This window comes from Chanos chanos, chromosome 15, assembly GCF_902362185.1.
Source record: "Chanos chanos chromosome 15, fChaCha1.1, whole genome shotgun sequence".
In the NCBI taxonomy this organism is placed as follows: Eukaryota; Metazoa; Chordata; class Actinopteri; order Gonorynchiformes; family Chanidae; genus Chanos; species Chanos chanos.
In genome coordinates, this window is record NC_044509.1 from 12,946,430 (window position 1) to 12,967,027 (window position 20,598).

Genomic DNA, 20,598 nt, shown 5'->3' on the forward strand with positions numbered 1-20,598 from the left:
CACAACTGACCATAGTTAATGATACATCTCCGTGACCTAGCACTGACCCTTTTAAAGTCGTAGAGATCTCCTCCACTTGCCATAGTAACCATAGTAACCAAAATGTTTGTCCGACCTTTTAAACATGGCCATAAACATGAAGAAATGTGTGGAAATACCCTCTCTGACAGTCTCTTATTTAAGTATTTCCTTTTTCAAATACTTATCTCTCATTTTTGACTGTCTTCCTTCCTTCCTTCCTTCCTTCCTTCCTTTCTTTCTTTCTTTCTTTCTTTCTTTCTTTCTTTCTTTCTTTCTTTCTTTCTCTGAACCATTCTCCCGTGCAGTTCTATGTCTTTATCATTTTCACACTAATTAACTTTTAAAGAGATGTCATAAATGCCTCAGAAATAATAGGCCACCAGATCTTTTTCTATATAAGGTAATCTGTGTGTCTTAATAAATCAAATGGTATCTGTGTCTTAATAACGTAATATCTTGGTCTTTTTCAAGTAATTATTACACTGTCACATCATGTCACAGAGGGCTGTCCAAAGTCACTCCTGAAAAACTGGCCTACTTGCGGCCACTCGCTGCAGTTCAGTATGTCACTGACTCGTTAAAGGAATGTTGAAGACAATTTTCACCGGGTTTCCCGGGCCTTAATTAGTATGCGAATGAACATTTGACCGTCATACCCATGTACACACCAGCCATACCTGACTGCCTTCGGACTAGTCTGTTAAAGCATAAAGTGTAAAACCATAGAGATGTCATACTTATTATGAACAGCAGATGGCGCACCATGAAAAGGGATTGTGAGAGTGACGGGGGAACGAGTTCGACGTATTGTTTTCACCGCGTTGCATTCGATTCAGAATTTTGGAATTGCCACCCATTCAGTTTATGAGTTTGAATTTGAATTGAACTGTCCACACATCGTTGAACACAGAACTTGAATTCAAATTCGATAGATTCGGTTTGAATGTAATTTAAAACAAATCGAACAAAATTCCCTCAAACCAATTTGATGGATCACCAGCTGCCAGATGCCCAGATGCCAGATGGGAATGAGTTCTGAGTGGAGTGTAACCTTGGTCAGGGACATTTCTCTCTTTGGCGTGAAGTATTCCATATCTGTGTCCTGACTTCAGTCTTTACTCATTTATTTAAAGCAATATGTAACAGGACATAGTGTACCAGAGCTCAATTAAATGGCTTATACACATTTTCTTACTGAATTAGGATCTTTAAATGAATGGTTTGTGTATGCATGTGCTCATATAAGTGTGTATAGTTTACTATTATGACTGCACTTACGTTTGTGATGATGAAGAAAATTCTGATAGCTGACAACAATAATAATAATGCCAATGATCATTATCTTACACTCTCAGCAACAAAAAGACTTGATACAGACGTAAGATGAAAAGTGGGTGTTGTTAACTTTTTTCATATTAAGAAAACAGAGATTGAAATAATTGTGTTTTAGAAGTTGTTGTTAATGATAAATTGGAGGGGAACGAAAACTCCAAAAAAACATCTTCAGGAAAGTAGAGTCGCATCTCTGTTTCCTCAGGAAGATACTTTGATGTTTGCAACAAAATGCTTAAGTATGTTTTTCTGCATTACATTATGCTGGTGGGGGTAACATAAATAAAACGAGTGCTAATTAGCTAGCTGATTGAGAAAATAAAGCTAATTATACCATCTGCAGACTATGTGTTCACTCAGCTTAGTACAACCTAGTACAACTAACCTTTTTTACCAAAAGAGTTTTATTAGTAGCAGATTCATCATGACCAAATATAAGACAAAAGGCTTCAGATAACCATTTATGCCCAATTATACTACACGATTTTAAAATTCCCAGTGTTTTGCTGACACATTGACTTCCCAGTCAAATCTGTTCTACCTTTGTATTCTATGGTTTCTTTGTGACACAAATAAGTTAAGTGTATTTGTGAAGCATTGGTATTAGACCTTACAAACCTCACATCCAAACTGCTATATTCTTTATCCTTCTTTTTTCATTTAACGTCATGGATTAGATCAAGATCTGATCTCAATTTCCTTTACATAAGAACCAAAAAAAAGTATAACCATACACGTCACCATATGACACCTCACAGAGAGCATATCAAACCTGGTTTGGCATGGTGTTTAAATACTTATTTGAGAGAGTTTATAAAAGGCTTTGAAATACCATATGATGTGAAAATAATGGATTCCTTTGTGATTCACTTATCTTCTAAGATCTGCAGTCTCACTTCACAGCAAAGGGACCAGATGCTGCTGACTGGGATGTAATGATTTTCAATACACTGAATCTTTTATAAGGTAATTGTCGGTATGCGTTTCGTTCAAAGCTTAAAAACACCGAGATTGTGTTATCTTTTTGTTGAGTGAGACAGATTGAATTGTGAACCTGGAAAGATGATGTCACGGCAGAAACCAAAAAGCATTGGATTTGATTTAGGTGGATATAAGATTGAATGTTAGGTTTTTGAGGAACACATTAAGACAAAAACACTCACTCCCAACAACCTTGGAATGCACGAGCAGTTCTCGGTGGGAAGCTGACACTGGGGTCTTACTGGCTCCATTATCTGATATTCCACCACCAGTCCACTGCCATCGCCCATCTGCCGTCGAACAGATTACTCTAGCTGGAGAACACAACATCTCAGCCTCCTGCTAATCACTTCGTTTATTACATTGTTTTTCTGGGCTGCAGCTCCAGCTATAAATAGATTTTTAGTCATAATGGATTTGGAGTCCAAATATTTTTATGTACTGCAGTGTCTCTTCATTAATCACAAGTGACTGACAGCTCTCCGGGGACCCTAAATGTACGATAGATTGAAAAGCTTTTTTAATTCACTGAGCCTGTATTTAATGCCAAGGGGGATCATGTTTTCGTGTGCCTTTTGTTGTAGTTAGCTTGTTTAAGCAAACCTAACCCAAAGTTTAACTACCACTGTACAGTACAAAAAGGTTGCACGACTCTAGTTATCGCTCAAAATTTTTATTGACACTGCGACGGGACAATCTGCTTTAGAGTCGGTTACCATGACAACCCGATCTCCGACGGTTACATGAACCCCCCGCCCCCCCCCCCAAACCGCCAAGCCCCATGGGGGTTGGGGTGAGGTTATCAACACCTGCTCTCAGGTGAGTCTCCTTTCGTTAGCAGCGGACACCAAACACACGGCTAATTGATGCTTTTGCACATCTGTTCAGGTTTCTCTCGGGGAACTGATCCTATATGCTGTTACACACACACACACACACACACACACACACACGAACACAGACCATGAGCGTTACACACCAACTTACCTACTCAACGTTGTTTTTAACAATGCTAATAGGCTGCCGCCCACAGTCTGAAATAAAAGAGGATTCAAAATGAAAAATAAAAAAAAAAAGGTTAAGTCATGAATGCTCACTATCTTTCTGATTCTAGTTCGATCAGTAATTAGTCTTCTGTTAATTGCTGCAAACTGTGTTTCAACCAAACTGTGTTTCAACCAAAACAAATGACACTATAAATATACATTATATTGGAAAGATAGTTCGCTCTAGTCCTTAAACTATCCTGAACTTTTTTTTCCCCTAAAGATAACATGCTGTTAATATAGAGAGTTTTTTTTAAACCTTGTCTCTCAGACCATAAATCTGATAAACACACATTTTATATTCCATCTTTACTATATTTCCACTTTTGGTGTCAGCTGGGCTTTCACTGAGATGTCATAGAGGGGTATACCACAGTCAAGCAGACATGACGATACAGAAACATTCAGTGACTACGAGCGTAGTCTTTGAGGGGGAACGTTTTTTTTTCGGAGAATAATTGTGAGTGGCACTTCACATCAACTGCCATCAAGTCCATATCAGTCATCCCTTTGTTATGACCGCATAAGCATAGTTATTGTGTCAATTTGAAAAAGAAAGAGCTTCAAAATGTCAAAGCAGATAAAGAGTGCTTAATGTGAATAAGCCTCTCTCTCTCTCTCTCTCTCTCTCTCTCTCTCCCTCTCCCTCTCTCTCTCTCTCTCTCTCTCTCTCCCTCTCTCTCTGTGAGTCATGGACCACAGTCCATAAATCATCCCAGATTTTACTGTTACACTTCATCTCCATTGCTTGTACTTCTAGATGTAAATGCAGCTGAGTTTTTAATGGCTAGCGGGAGAACTTAAAATATCACGACTGATATTAATGTCAAAATGGTGTTTTATATCACAAGATTAAGTTATTTATTGCTGTTCTCACAGCAAAATTGAAAAAAGCACCCTTTTCTCGAAATAGTTCGAATCTTTTTTTGTGCTCAGCACTCAGAAATTGAATGACTTTCAGAAGACATGTTTTTGTTCACCAATAGATTACACACAGTTCTCGGCATGACACATAAAAATCGGTTGTTCAGGTGACGTCAAACAAAAGAAAATGTGTGAGTCATTTCAGACAACAATTATTTTCAAAATATCTAGTCTCTGTTGTTTCTATTAGACTGTACGCTGTGGAAAGTGTGGAAAGTTTATCACCATAATGTAATCATTCAGGTACAATGTGTACAAGTGAGTCAAGCACTTCTATTGTATTGGTTATACGCTATAAATCACGTTACCATCCACGTCTGGTTTTGTCTGGTAAATGATAAATGGACACTGGAAAAAAAAAAAAAAAAAAAGGCCTCCTCTTTATAGACAGAATTTGAAAAATATTTTTGGTGTTTTTCTAACGTTTTTAACATCCGTGCTTACTGCTGTCTACCACAACCTCTTGCAGAATTTATTTCCAGAACGTTTGTGTCGGGTTGTGCCACGTGTTAGCTGCTGACAGATTGTGAGCATCCGTTAGAAAAGGTTAAAATCGTGCGTTCGGACAAGGTACAAATCGATTAGTAAATGTTCAGTCGCTGTTACACATGTACCGACTCATTGCTGAATTACTCTACATCACACATTTCCCTACACCGTACGTTTCATACATTTTTCCTACAGTGTTTTCATAGATTGAACGTGCTGGATATTTATCAATAATTGTCGTTGAATAATTTTAGTGTTTGGATTGAGTTATTTGTTTAAGTGACGTGTTTACAGTTGTGCGATTCTCAGGACACCTGAGGCAGGTCAGGGTCATGCGGCCAGTGCCGTGACTCTGTTAAACTGGTCACCGCCACCGACAAAAATGATAAACAGTAATTTCCCCTCTTCTTGAGGAGCCGTGGAATTGGTCTCGGAAGTAAGAAGACAGAGGGGGAAAAATGTGCCTAACATTTCTTATGCCCTACTCTCTCTCTCTCCATTTCGCCTTTGCCTCTGTGTGTCTACTGCTGTCTGGAGAGCTGTTCTGTGTGCAGACCGCGTGAGAACGATGGGTCACCGGCTTTATCACTGACTGATTGGTCTTAAAGTGACTTCATTGATTTTTTAACAGCTGTTTAACCAAGGAAGTTCAATTGAGAAGCGGTGTCTCTTTTGTACTGAGGGCATTTGGATAGAGAGAGGGGGCAGGAGTGTCATAATGCAGTATCTCTGGAACAGCTTATAAGGTTAAATGCCACAGTCAGGGGTACCATGTCAGTGCCCCCCTCCAAATCCACCAATCACACTTTTAGCTCTTAATTTAGAATTAGAAGCCATTCATATTAGCAGTGTTTGGCAATTACTGATAAGTTAGAGCTGTTTTAGACGCTGTGTAGTAGAAATTGACTGTAATGGCTGTTGACTGGTGTTAGTTTGATGGGAAATGAAACACTATGCCTGGTGTCTCCTGTGATGTAGCGACATTGTTAACGACAGTGATGTACCTCAGAGGTCGTCTAACTGAAAATAATCAAACACCTGCCCTGTGTGTGTGTGACATAAGGCACTGCAAAACACATGTCTTTTTTAGTCTGTGTTTTGACCTTCTTGCTATTTCTTGCCACAGTGCCACTAACCTCAAATGTTCAGCTTTGAACATGCTTATCGTAAAACGTTAGACAAAACAACCGGCCAAAATTTTCCTTATAATACTGAATTGGAGCAATCCAGTGGCATCGCGCTCTCTATAGCGAGATGGTCCATCAGACAGGGCTGCCCTGAACGCGACTGCCATTCTCCCAACACACTCATTGTCTCTGTGTGATAAAGGCTTAGCAGGCCATTTGATTAGTCCATCATTTAGTTACAAAACTTACTGAGCCACAACCAATGAGCCATCATCATCATCTGCCCCTGTGTGTTAATGAGCGTCTTGCAGTTTGTCTGTCCAAATAAAGAGAAGAAAACAATTGGCTGAGGATGAGGGAGACATACTCACATACAGCAGACGGTAAAGAGAACTGAATGTGTAAGCTGATAATATCATTTTGGTAAAATAAAAGATTCATTTGAATGAGGTGAAGTTCAGGGGGAAATAAGAGAAATGAAGATGAGAGCTTGACTTTTCACAGGTCACAAGACCAAAAGAAAGTGATTTTTTTCTTCACCAAAAACGCACCAAACAGTCAGCGGAATGCCCCCCCCCCCCCCCAAAAAAAATATATATATATATTACCAGTACATTTCTTCAACAAACATGTTTAGTTTTAATAAATATATTATGTACACCTTGCTAATACCATCACATAAGTATAAAATTCAGTTCTTGCTTCATCTGTAATAAGACAGAAAAGGATGATGGTGAAAATGATAGCGGGGGAGAGAAAGAAAGACCAAGGTAAAAGAACAGGTGGAGGAGGGCTTCAGCCGTACCTCCACCACTCCCATCGGGCACGGCTACAGTCACAGAAGTCCAGACGTTCAAACCCTCATTCACGAATCCTGATAGGAAAAGCCTCCAAGATTACGTTTCGAGCGAGAAATGGATGAAACGTTTAACAATACATGAGGATGTAAACACAGCCCTACTCGAGATTTAATGTTAAAGCTCTTTTCAAGTGAAAAAAATGTAGCTTTGTGATGAGAATGCGCTAAGTAGCGTAACTTGTGTCAGCTGAATGTCATGACATCTGGGAAAATGGAGCTGAGTAGATTAGAAGATCAGAAATATCGCTCTTATTTACTTCACCGCCTCTTTCACGACTTCATCTGCATTCATTGTGTTTTTTTTAGGGTCTTTCACATAAAAAACCTTCCTGCCTAAACGAACTGCTGTCAAATTATACGTGGTACAAAAAGCAAATAAAGCCATCAAAACGGTATTGCACATCATCTGAAAAATAACTGTTTGCACCAGTCATTTAACTGTGATACAGAGATGATAAATACTGTCTTCAGAACGACATGCTGCAGTAATTACACACGGTCTTTTGATGCTGATTTCATCTTGATAAATTAGGTATGAAATGAAACACCATTTTCACCATTTAGCTAGCGTCTTCACACTTCTTGACTTGAGGCTTTTGGAAATTATACTTAAATTATAGACAAAAGATTTTTCTTTATTCTTTCATGGAGCATTACATAGAGTGGAAGCAGAAATCGTTAATCAAATGTAAAAGGAATGCAGATATCCAGACATATAGACACAACACAAAAACAACAAAATGTAGTAAAGGTAAATTGTGGGGAAAAGTTGTTTCTGTATACTGGAGCATACGCTTTCAGACGGGACACGATATCTGGTCACGTGTTTTTCCTCTTACTGTTTTAGCACATGAAAAATGTTTCATTTTTACAACAGAATTATGGTGTTTTAGCAATCATGTTTCTGTTAGGGAAGCTGGACAAATGTTTGAAACAATGGATTCTGTTGCACTAGATGCAATTTAGAAAATGTCATTGGAAAAAAACAGTAAAATATTAGTATACTCAGTTTGTGGGACAAACATGGGAGATCAATACTGATGCTGATTGGTCTATATTACCATTGCAGCTTTCTCTCCTCCCTGTTATAGGACAGACAAACATGTACGTGGATATCAGTTGTAAAGAGTAAACAGGGCCATCAAGGGTTGAATGTGCTAATCCAAGCAGAAAACTCTAAACCGAATGATGAAGATTCATTAATGCAATGATACTAAATATTTCAATTTTTGAGGCCTGAAACTTTGTTACACGCTCAGTCGAGAGACCGGCTGACGCTTTAGGCCAGCCCTTGATATCTTTAAAACCGCCTTGATCTTCATCTGTTCCCGGTTATTTCGAGACTTGACCATAACAGCTCCTGGCTGGGAGGTCAATAGTGGTGGCCAACTATCTGCATCTCGGCTCCCGGTCTCCAGCTTTCCTCCTCCCCTCAGTTCCAGAGCCAACCAGACGCTTTTTCTGCCACCTTCCTAATCCTTCATGCTGTTGCATTTTTTTTCCCCCCTTTCCCCGCTCCGGCCTGCGGCTGACAACGTTCTCCATGCTGACCGAGCGGGAAAAACCTGTGCATCCCATTTCTGCTGGGAAGAGTCACACCTGCCAGCCCTGATGTCTGCTCTCTGGCTTAGTTTTTTTTTTTTTTTTTAAGGGCACCTTTAAAACCTCACCACCATGAGATCGTAAGTTCCATTAGGACAAACTTCCTCACCTCTTCAGACCTCAAAGCAACATCTGGCCCTGGGGGGTTGAATGGATGATCTCTGGACCTTTTGGTTTCCTCCTCAGGTTCACCCTAATCTCTCACGATAATGCACTGGGTCTGACTCTCTGAATGGCGGCAGGTTGTTCTCCTTCCTTGATAGAGGTAAATCTTTGCGTCTGCCTTGGTTGGGCAGGTTGTTTCAACCCTCTCCCACTCTGTATTTCCACACATCATGACGCCATGCGAGAAGTTATGACTCCGAGAAAGTTGTGGTGCATCATATGTTTTTTTTTTTCTGTCTTTTCTTTTCTTTCTTCCTTCCTTTTTTTTTTTTTAAATAAATAATACATGTCAGCACATTTGGTTCAAGTATGCGGGCATATAAAGTATTGATCTATGAAAAGTATTGATGCTCTGTTCAGTAACTGTACAGTAACCAGAAAAATATATACAGAATCCAGATGAGCAAGAAAAAGAAAAAAAAAAAGAGAGAGATGGAATGGATCGGCCGCTGAAGCTGGAAAAAAGAATCAATTTTTCAGGGGGCGGAAATGAAGCAGGTTTAATTTCGCCACGGGGTTTTAAGACACTCTCAGGTGACCTGTATGCATTTTTGTTTTAGACAAATATCTGAACCAGCTAATTAATTGCTTCTTTGTTAGTGGATGATTTGAATAAAGATATTGGAGTTCAGGGGTTGAATTGGGAATCACTTTTCTAAGGGAATTCCCTTCTTTCATACATTTTGAATGGCATACAAATTGCGAATTTGGTTCATTTTCTCACACACACACACACACACACACACACACACACACACACACACACACACACACACACACAAATGTAAAAAGAATGGTCTTGTCAACATTATTTTTCAGAAATAATGAGGCAAAACACGTTTGTGAGCATACTGTTAATTCCTAATTAATGTCAGCTTTCTTCATGATTCCAATTTACATATATTACCATATGTCTAAAGTGCTGGGTTGAATGCACAAGGTCATTTACCGATGCCTTTTCTATCATGGTCTCTACAGGGGCGTTCTGTGATGAAGAGTGTGTTAGAGACCACAGCTGCTATGTGACATTATGACATTAAACCATGCTAGTCGCTTTGTTATGGAGGCAGCTGAGTACTCTAATCCCTGCCTTTCCCGGTACAGTATATACCAGCATATCAAGAACAGTGCTTGACAAGTAAGCCAGCACCTCTAATTTGCATATATATTTGCATATGTTTTCATACTGTTAATATTCGCTCTTCTAATCTGCTTATTGGTGGAACCATGGTCCACTTGCTCCATAATAAGTCATCATTTTTCTGATTGGTCTAGTTTCAAGAAATAACTCCGTTTCAACCCTTGTGAAGAAAGAACGAGCAAAACATTGTTTTTCTTACTCACATGTTCCGAAAGTGTTATTTTTGGTCCTGACCGGTACGAATGTTTGAGGCAGACGGTATAAATTTATGAATTTATTTGGGGCCATCAATTCAGTTTCACTGTTTTTGGCAATAAAAAAATAATCTGCCACACATAAAAAATCGAGGAATCGTAAAAGGGGGACGATTCTTCAGACCGTGCATGCCTGTGGAGGATAATCTCATTTAAACCATATCAAAGAGTGGGAATAATTTTCTTCCTTCTTAACAGATATGTGTTTGAGTGTGTTCTTTTCCCTCACTCTTCAGGCTAGAGGGCGTGATTATTCTACCAGGGTGCCTTTGAACTCTCTTTTTCGCTCTCTGTCACTTTCTTTCTTTCTCTCTCTCTCTCTCTCTTTCTCTCTCTCTCTTGCTCTCCCCTCCTCTCTCACTCTCTCCCTCATTCTTAACGGTATTATATTTCCTTTTACCTCCTTTTATCCTGAAATATAGGCTATAACTGTTATAGCGTCTCACTCTCACTCCCTCTCTCTCCCTCTCTCCTTATCTCCCTCTGCCTGAGAGAGAAGAGGAGCGTACAGCGCAGAGCGAAGCTCCCAGTTGTTTGCCTGTGAGAACGGTGAGTGCAGGAGTGTAGTCTTTGCTGCAGCTGCCTGTCTGTGTCAGTATGTTGTGTAATCACTCTCTCAGGCGTTTCCTTTCTCTCTCTCTCTCTCTCTCTCTCTCTCTCTCGTTCTCTCTCTCTCACTCTCTCCTGCAGCTCTCAGAGCCCAGCTGTATGCGTAAATGCAGACTTGACCCCAGTTGCTCAGATGTGACTCATGGTTTGTGGGCTGTCTGGATAGGGGTAGGATCACTGTACGTATGTGTGTGTGTGTGTGTGTGTGTGTGTGTGTGTGTGTGGGTGTGTGTGAGAGAGAGAGAGAGAGAGAGAGAGAGAGACAGTTTATGTGTGTATGGGAGAATGTGGAGAGGCTGTTGGTGAGAGACATTTGTGGGGGTTAAGCCATCCAGCCAGCCTCAGCTGGCCCTGACTGTCATGTTGCTATTCAGGGAGCTTGTTTAGCTCCAGCAGGTGGTGTCGGGGGGGAATGACGCAAGGGGTCAAACTGAGTGTGATTCCTAAATCAGCATTACTGGAGACACCCGGCATTTTCATCTCATACAAGTCAACAGGCTGATCAGTAGTCTAGAGCAGTCTGCTTTTGTTTGTTGGTTTGTTTGTTTGTTTTTAAATCACTATACACCTTCTCACTTTCCCCTCAAATGAACACACACACACACACACACACACTCACACTCACACTCACACACACACACCATTGCAGTACTCTATGACCATATCGCAAACAAAATCCACACGCGAAGCCTGTGATAAATTTGAGTTTTCCCTGTCCCACACCTGGTTTCTGCTGCTTTTACTACCAGTGGTGCCTCATGTCAGTTTGATCACAGAAACACGTGAGAAATCGGGTAGGGGAGAGAGAGGTTCTCACACCGTGTTCTTCGCTGTTCCTCACCCAGTCTCGCCTCACCCCCGAAATCTCCGCATAATTACTCCTCTGCACCTCTCCAGCTACTCCTCAGACCTCATCCTGAACATCAGCCATCACTTTCCAACCTAGTAATTATCACAGACTTCTCCCGCTGCTGGAGACAATGAGCTGAGGAGACGTGATACTTTCCAAGAATTTGCATTAAGGCATTAACATAAATTTCAAAAAAAAAAAAAAAAGAAAAGAAAAGAAAGACAATACCCGAGCTCCACGTGTTAAGTATTCAGACTAGCAGGGAGACATACTGCTGTTTTAGGACACACAGACCTATGATTAGCATCAAGTCATACTCTTGACTTGAATGGAGGAGATGACAGAGTAGAAATAATCGACCAGCTGCAATAAGGAGTCTTAGGAAATACCTACGTCCTGGTCATAATGTTGAGTGTTTTACGCTATGATGGCAAAGCTATGACTCAACTTTACAATGCGTCTTTTCTCGATGTGGTCATCGGTAGAAAGGCTGGCACGAGGCACACTTACAGTGGTAGTTCATTGGATATGTATAGGAGAGATATCACAGAGTGAATGAGCGGATGAAGAAGAATGCTTATGATTGGATGATCTCTGTGTCAGTAATACTCACGTCTCGATTTGGCTGATGACTGCCACACAAAATCCACATAAATAAGGGACTACTGTCTCAGATCCACACTCACTGTATGTCTTTAAGGAACTATACAGAGACTTTCGTGGATTTCTAACTGGTTCTCTAGTTCTCTTGCAACATGGAAGAAAGTGACTCATTACCCAGTCTTTATTATGAAGCCAAAAAACTAGTACCTGTATTGTCAGCAGAGAGAGTTTAGTCTCTCTTGGTATCAAGTGCCTGTCATTCTTGTAAATTTACAATTAAACTGCATTTTTCCTCCCTTACAAATATGTTTTACAGTCATATCACACTTAATTGTAACCGATATGAAAAAAGGTACAACCAAAACGGTTAGACGCATATAATACACGTGTAATAGACTGCAGTATTGTGATCGACGTGCAAATGTTCGTGGCAAGACTTTAGAAAAGTGTCACTGAGATCCTAGGAGGGGTTTTGTGTCACTGCTGCTGCCTGGAGGAAAAGGTTCTCATCTCAGACTGATGAGGAGAACAAAAGGGTTGTCTTCGTCTTCTTCTTCATCTTCCGTCTCTGTGTTTTCTACCAAAACAGAAAAAAAAGTGTTCCCAGAGTTTCTTTTCTTCCTTTTCTGCTAGTAACTGTGACTATTCATAGTATCTCTCTCTCTCTCTCTCTCTCTCTGTCTGTCTGTCTTCTGTCTCGGCCTCTCTGCCTGTCTGATTATCTCTCTCTGTCTTGCTCTGTGTGTGCGCGCATGTGTGTGTGTGTGTGTGTGTGTGTGTGAGTGGGAATGGATTTGCAATTCGCATATCTGCATGCCTCTGCATGTATTTATTGCAGTGGATGTGACTGTGGTGATGGGAGATGAAAGGAAAAGGGGGAATAAACAATCAGATCCCACCGTCAGATTCCTGGCAATGTGACTTGTTTGGCTTGGCCCTCATAAAGGTAAAATTAAACAAAGAACATTCAAATGAAGAAGAAACAAAGTTTGATTAAAATGAAAATAATTGCATGTTCGTACAACAAGTACCATTTGGAGATGATGATGATGATGATGATACTAGTACTACTACTACTATTACTGAACTAATGACAATACAACTACTAATAGTAGTTAATAAATTAATTACTTGTTAATTATCATTAAAATAATTATAAATATCAGTATTAGTGTTATATTTTTGTCTTTCTCACAGTAGTTAACATTAGTGAGTATGCCCTGTAGGCTCGTGTAGTTTATAGACATGTTTATTTGACATCACTAAACAGGACTAATGGAATGACTCAGAACATTCTTATCTAGTTTACAAAACTCTGTGTCTTTCCAGGCATTTCCACAGACCACAGCATCTGAGAAAATTGGAAAAAAGTATTAGATTGTAAAAGAATGAATATTTCCAATCTTATACATTTTGACTAAAAGTACCAATGTCTATGGAAACATAGCTCATTAATGAGGTAAGTGGTAAGTTTGCCGGATATTGTTATCCTTAATACAGTGTTGTTGTTGCTAAGTGACTGGACAGTGTTGTTTGTTGCTAAGTGTGTGGACAGGAAAAAAGCTTTGCTGAGATATGAAATGTAAACAAAGTCCAGTCAGATCCTTCAGTTTGTGTCCAGTGCCAGTACATGTATCTGACTCTGTCCTTGACTCTGTTAGTTTCAGAAAGCAGTACAGTTGATGTGTGTGTAAATGTTCATTTATATATATATATATATGTGTGTGTGTGTGTGTGTTTGTGTGTATGTGTGCGCGTGGTGTACACACATGCGTGTGTGTGTGCGTGTTTGTGTGTCCGTGCGCGCGTGTGTGTGTCGTGAGTGATACCCTCTGTCTACATATGCAGTATAAAATGGGCTCTTTGGCCTCCCTCCTCCGCCACGCGTCCGAGTGTTCAGCTCCACGGATGTCTTGTAAGTTTCTGGAGAGTAATCAGGTAATTGATCATACAGACAGGTAATTATTCCCGCGCCAAGCTCAAAGGCTAAATGAGCACAGGGAGTAATAAGACACCATCTACTCACACACTGAGCAGGGGGGGAAAAAGGGCAGCTCTCAGGCCAGCAGGAGGAGAAAAAACAGACAGAGGAAGAAATGGAGAAGGTCAAATAGTTGAGCTCAAGCCATTTAATCTGTGTCATAAATTTATGAGGTACTCAGGCTTTGTAAATATCTGTTTATGAGGAGTGTGTGCACCAGATGTTTGTTCTAGTTATCACGGTCATGGTATGGAACGCCTTCCTCGTGCTCACGGGCGTTTTGGGTGGAAACAGTGAGAGGATAATGAGGAATGATACAGAAGCTACCGGAAAACTAACATGATTGTGTTTGCATTAGCTGATCGCTGACTGTCACGTAATGTTAACTCAGTAGTAGTTGTGCAAAAATGTACTCTATCAATGTTACATTTATTATGACTGTTCATCCATTTTATATACAGCAGTGCACATATGTACTTTTTCAGCTGTTACTAATGATTTAGCTATAAAACTGCACTTGGATAACAATTACAGTAGAGCAGGATATCCAACTATAAAAACTAACAGTAAAATATTAATATGTGTGTATGTATACATATATGTGTGTGTTTGTGTGTGTGTGTGTGTATGTGTGCGTATACACAGTACATACAGATATTGTGTATACAGGGCCATATGCTGTGAAAACATGGTAAAATAGTCCTCGATGCATGGCCAGAGGCCAACGATCTGTCAGATTGCTTGGTCTGCAGTCAAGTCACAGTGAAAAACGGACAGTCGCAGGGCATCAGGTTGCTGTAGATATGATCTGTTTGTTGGACGGCACTTGTGGCAAGTGATTTACACTGTTGGCAAAGGCACATGTGCTCACAGAACACAATGAGTACCTTATTGATCCCATCATTTTTTTTGTGTTTTTCGCCCGTGGGCCGTGCTAAGTAATGTAAGTTCTCCTTGGCTGCCAGGTTTATTTCTCTGCTGCTCTTACGGTTTTACAGACTTGAGTAGGATTTTTGTTCGTTGGAAAATGATCTTGTCAAATGCAGGGGTTATACAAGCTGTGTTATATTGTAAAGTGTATTAATTACTCCTATAACCTCTTCCAGTAAACTCAAACCTGCCCCCCCCCAACCTCACCCCCACAATCCTCTGAGAATTTCCTCTTTTCAGTTTTTATGACATCTTAAATGGTCTCTTCCTCGGTTATGGGCGTCGTAAGTGCTTTTGTCAGATCATATTTGTTTATTGCAGACACAGGTGCAAAAATATTTCACTACAAATATGTATTTGTATGTTATAAAGTCAATTCAGTTTATTTAGTTTTCTCTACCTCTTCAAAGACCGAAGAAAAACAGTTTTTTTTTTGTTGTTTTTGTTTTTTTTGCTCAAAAGCAGTTTAAAATGGGAGCTGCTAAATCTCTGACTTCCAGCTGTCTATGTTCTAGGTTAAAGCCGTGACAAAATCAGTCTTTGCATGTATGTCCACTTTTCCCTGTTGTATAGTTCCTTTATAAACAAACAGTGCCCGAATGAAAACTTGAATATCATTATTATTATTTTTCACTCCCTGTCTCTTTCCTGTTGGTGTGGGGAAGCGATGTCTCCTGCTGAGTTTGTTCTTTTGGAGAAAATACGTCTGGTAAACATAGAAGGCTATGTTCATTTTTCGCTATACAGCTTATTTCAGGTGGCATTGTGACCGTCTGCCCTAGAAGATTGTGTTCCCATTTGCTGTGGCTCTTTGTCATTTTTCATCTTTATGAGTGCACCCCCCCCCCTCCTCTTTTCTATTCTACCTCCTCCTGATAGCAGCAGCAGCAGCAACAGCAGTGCCCCCCCCCCCCCCCCCCCAACCCCCCACCTACGCCCACATTCACGCAGTGAAGTGGTTGTGCTCCCGTGGGCACAGAGTCCCACTGGAGACAGACGCTTATTTGGCTCTAGGAGAAGCTAACTGTCTGTTGAATGGAATGACTAACTCTAGCATGAAACCAGGGCAATATATGACTAATCCAAAAGCAGGAAAACAGTATCAATAAATAAAACAATCACGAGGGTCAGTTTAATGTAAACAAAACAAAACAAAAAAATCCCTGGACACATCTACCAGGACGCCGGGAAGGAATTTACTAGCAAAAAAAAAAAAAAAAAAAAGAAGAAAAGAAAAATCACAAAACCTTTTGAGTTTTACCAAAATAACAGGTAACTGAAAGAAACACACAAAGGACGGGTTTTGCTCCTTTTGTGTCTGTGAGATGAGAGTTGCTGTTGGGTGGGGGTACTGGGTCACGAGCGAAGGGTTAGAGAAGTTAAAAGCAGTGGATGTCACAGATACAGCACGCTGTTCATTAGTTATGTATGTCAACAGCAGAAACCACTCCAAATACTCAGGCGTCTTCACATCACGTGGACTCAGTTATGACTGCTGTGGAAATGCACTGATAAGTCATATCATAAAGGATAAGTCATGTCATAAACGATAAGTCATGTCATATACGATAAGTCATATCATAAAGGATAAGTCGTATCATAAACGATAAAAGGACAGCAAAACCAAAAATCGAATATGTGGGACAATGTTTTGGCGTGTTTAAGGCGGATTTTTGGGAGACGCATGACGTGACTGCTTAAGGTCAGGCGTGTTTTACGTGTGCCACATGAGCTGTGTTAGGATTTGAAAATACACTGAAGATCGCAACAGTTGATAACCCATCTGCTTTTAAGGGAATGGAGCTGTTTTCAGTCAAAATAAAGATTGTGTGTTTGAACTAGAATTAAGTAAAAGAAATTCATACTGTGAAATTGTTCATCACTTCTCTCAATTCCACACTTCAGGGCTGATTTAAACTTCTAGTGATACATTTCTAAAATTGTTGATAATCTGTTAATTTAATGTCGATCATATGGTCGTAATTTCTTTCAGTCACTCGGCGATTGCTTGATTGTTTATGGATAACTGTGTAATTGGTTATATGCTTAATTGCATTTTCCATTAGTGAGTAAAAGGCATTTAGAGGTCAAACTTGGAAGTGTAATTGTTGTTTGATATCAGATTTTGGAATTGCAGCGTGATGAGATTGTGCTGTTTAGCACTTACTCTCTCTCTCTCTTTCTCTCATACAGCCACACTTAAAAAAATAAAAGAATTAAAACACAGTTTTTGAAGTGAACCACTACACAGGCTTTATTAGTTTGCCTAGTGCATGGGCAGAGAAATTCTCCTAAAAAAAACTGCCATCAAATTGAGTTGAGAATAAGTATTGGTTGAGAATATGAAGTTTGAATCTCCTGTTTTGTTGTTGTTGTTGTTGTTGTTGTTGTTCATATTGCAGGTAAGCAGCATAAAAATTGATGGAGCTGTGTATTTACTCAGTGAGTGTTGGGCACACCTGATTAATTTTCTAATATCTCCATCCCTGTCTCTGTTCTCTCTTTTCCTCCCTCCCTCTCTCTCTCTCTCTCTCTCTCTCTCTCTCTGTCCCTCCCTCTCTCTCTCTTTCTCTCTCTCTAACTCTCTAACTCTCTGACTATCTCGGAAGGACAGCGTAAGAAGGCAGAGGGGAGGTTAACAGACAGCACAGAATGTTCTGGAAGCATTTCTTTATGTGTACGCAGCCATAACAAGTGTTGTTATGCAACTATCCAACAAAACTGTAATGGTAATGAGTGTTTACAGGTCTGTTCAGACCTTGGTGCATTCAACACACACTGTTCCACCTAATGTACCCAGCAGTGTCTCCCAGGGCACACTACACAGTCTAATCCAGCATTCATTCCTTTCAGTGGGTGTGCATTTGGTGATTAGTCTATTAGAATATTGTGTGGGGTTGAACATCTCCGGCCTGGGCATCTGAGGGTTAAGTCAGGGATCCTGTTCTCATTACCGTGCAGATACTGTTGCCAGTCTCTCGGCAGGAATCTTGAGCTGATGAACGCGGACTCTGGCGTAGCTCGCTCTGTGCCACCAGCTGTGAGGGATGTTTCAAAAACATGGAAATTGCATTCGCAGGCTTTCGAGGAGCTTCTCCTCTCTCCTCCCCTCCCCTCATTCTCCTCTGACTCCCTCTCTAGGCCAGCGGTGCGAGCCTCCTCCGCTGGGGAGGAGAAGGAAAGAAAGAAAAAAAAAAAAAAATAGAAAAGCACTCAGCCCCAAACATGTAGAGTACAGATATGGTCTAAGTGTGTATTCTTTTTGGTTTGCAGCACAAGGCTGTTTCCCTGACATGAACATGAGCAGTGTGGATCCCCCTGTGGGCTCCTGGGCTATGCAGAAAAAGATCTCTGGCTGATGTTGTCCAGTAGTGAGTCATCATTGCCAGGGAGTCGATGAATCAGAGAGACAGAGAGAAAGGGCATGGTAGGCAAAAGAGAGGCAGAAACAGCAGGTCTCTGACATTCACCTCCTACATATGAAAGAGCATCCTTAGAGAGAGGGAGAGAGAGAGAGAGAGAGAGAGAGAGAGAGAGAGCGAGAGAGAGAGAGTATGTATGTGTGCGTATGTTGTCTTTAGGATTCCAGGAAAGCAACATCACATAGCTAAATCGAGACGTTAGTGCTGAAAATAAAACAACAGTCCTTGGATTGACTCGCAACCATGTCCATATGGTAAATACTTGCTCATATTAAAACACAGTTTTTGAAGTGAACCACTACACAGGCTTTTTTAGTTTGCCTAGTGCATGGGCAGAGACATTCTCCTAAAAAAAAAAACGGCCATCAAATTGAGTTGAGAATAAGTATTGGTTGAGAATATGAAGTTTGAATCTCCTGTTCTGTTGTTGTTGTTGTTGTTCATATTGCAGGTAAGCAGCATATAAATTGATGGAGCTGTGTATTTACTCAGTCCATATGGTAAATATTTGCTCATATTCCAAAAAGTGATTAGGTAAATGACAGATTTCTCCTCATGACTTCGCAGTGAAACTCTCTTGCTCTCAGAATGTGTATGCTTGTATTCCCAACCAATTCATGCAAAGTCGTGCAGGTGATGATGACACAGAGTGAAACTGTTTAATCCCAGTGCTTGCTTTTAAAAGCATATCGGAATAGCACTTTGAGGGCTAATTTGCAAAGCAAATCGTTAGTCAGAGAATACAACTGTTCAGATATGGAGATCTTTTCCAATCCTTTGACTTGCGTGTTCATTATCTAAAGTATCTTCTCAACCTCAAATAATACAGAGAATGAAAAAAATTGTTCTAACTATCGCAAAAAAAATCTGGTTGAATAATCAAAAGACCTTCCTTAAAGAATCTGGTAAAAAAAGAAAAACAATTGGTTTGTCGGACAAATCTTTTATCATCTGAATTACTGGGCTTATAGAGACTGTAACCTTAATTATAGCAAACAGGGTTATCTGGTCTTTTGACTATCTTTGTCTCAGTTTTACATCCCATATGTGTCCTCCAAGTTCACTTTCATGTGAGTCAACTGTTTGAGCTGTGATGCATTCTGGGATAAGCAACTGACCTGTGTCACTACAGCACCGCACAGTACAAGACCTGGGAGCACAATGGCAATACTCTTGTCAAGTGCTGTTTCATCCCATTGTCATTTAAATCCAAAGATCTTGATTGACAACTCATTTGACTCATTTGCTTCCTCATTTGTCTTTCACACTCCCTCACTTGCTCACTCCCTCCCTCGCTCGCTCGCTCACTCACTCACTCCCTCACTCACTCACTCGCTCGCTCGCTCGCTCACTCACTCACTCACTCGCTCGCTCACTCCCTCACTCACTTACTCCATCCCTCACTCCCTCGCTCGCTCACTCACTCGCTCACTTACTCCATCCCTCACTCACTCACTCACTCGCTCACCCACTCCATCGCTCACTCGCTCACTCACTCCCTCACTCACTCACTCAATCCCTCACTCACTCGCTCGCTCACTCCCTCACTCACTCACTCAGTCACTCACTCACTCCCTCGCTCACACATTCATTCACTCACTCACTCACTCACTCACTCACTCACTCACACATTCATTCACTCCCTCACACATTCATTCACTCACTCACTCACTCACTCATTTACTACTTCACTCACTCACTCACTCACTCAGGTTCTAACTCAGTCGTTCACTCACTCAATCTGTTTTTATATCATAGTGGAGGCTATTTATTGGTATCCAGTCAGTGTAACTAAAGAAAACCTAACCTTGATAAAGATAATAACTTAACCTTAACCCTAACAACAATCAGATAAATATTTTGTCACTTTTCACCTTGACAATAACAACAGCAACGTATTTCTCTAAAAACGGTTTTCTCAAGTGGGGGCTGGCGAATGTCCCGGCGGCGCTGCATGTTGTCGGATATTTATATCCTCCTGGGAATGTTTGGTCCAAACAGCGCCTCAAGAAGATGTTACACTGCACATACACACCCACTCAACCACACAACCACACACACACACACAGCACCACATGCTCTCCAATACCATTTGGTGTTGAGATAGCAGCTAACTGATGTGTGTTTGAATGGGAAGTGATTTCACCCATGAACCTATCAAGGGCCGACTGCTGGATACATTCTCTGCAGGGGAAGCTGCCGCATGCATTATTCATGAGCATCGAACAAGTGTGTAAATTGCATTGCAAGGGTGACTGTTTA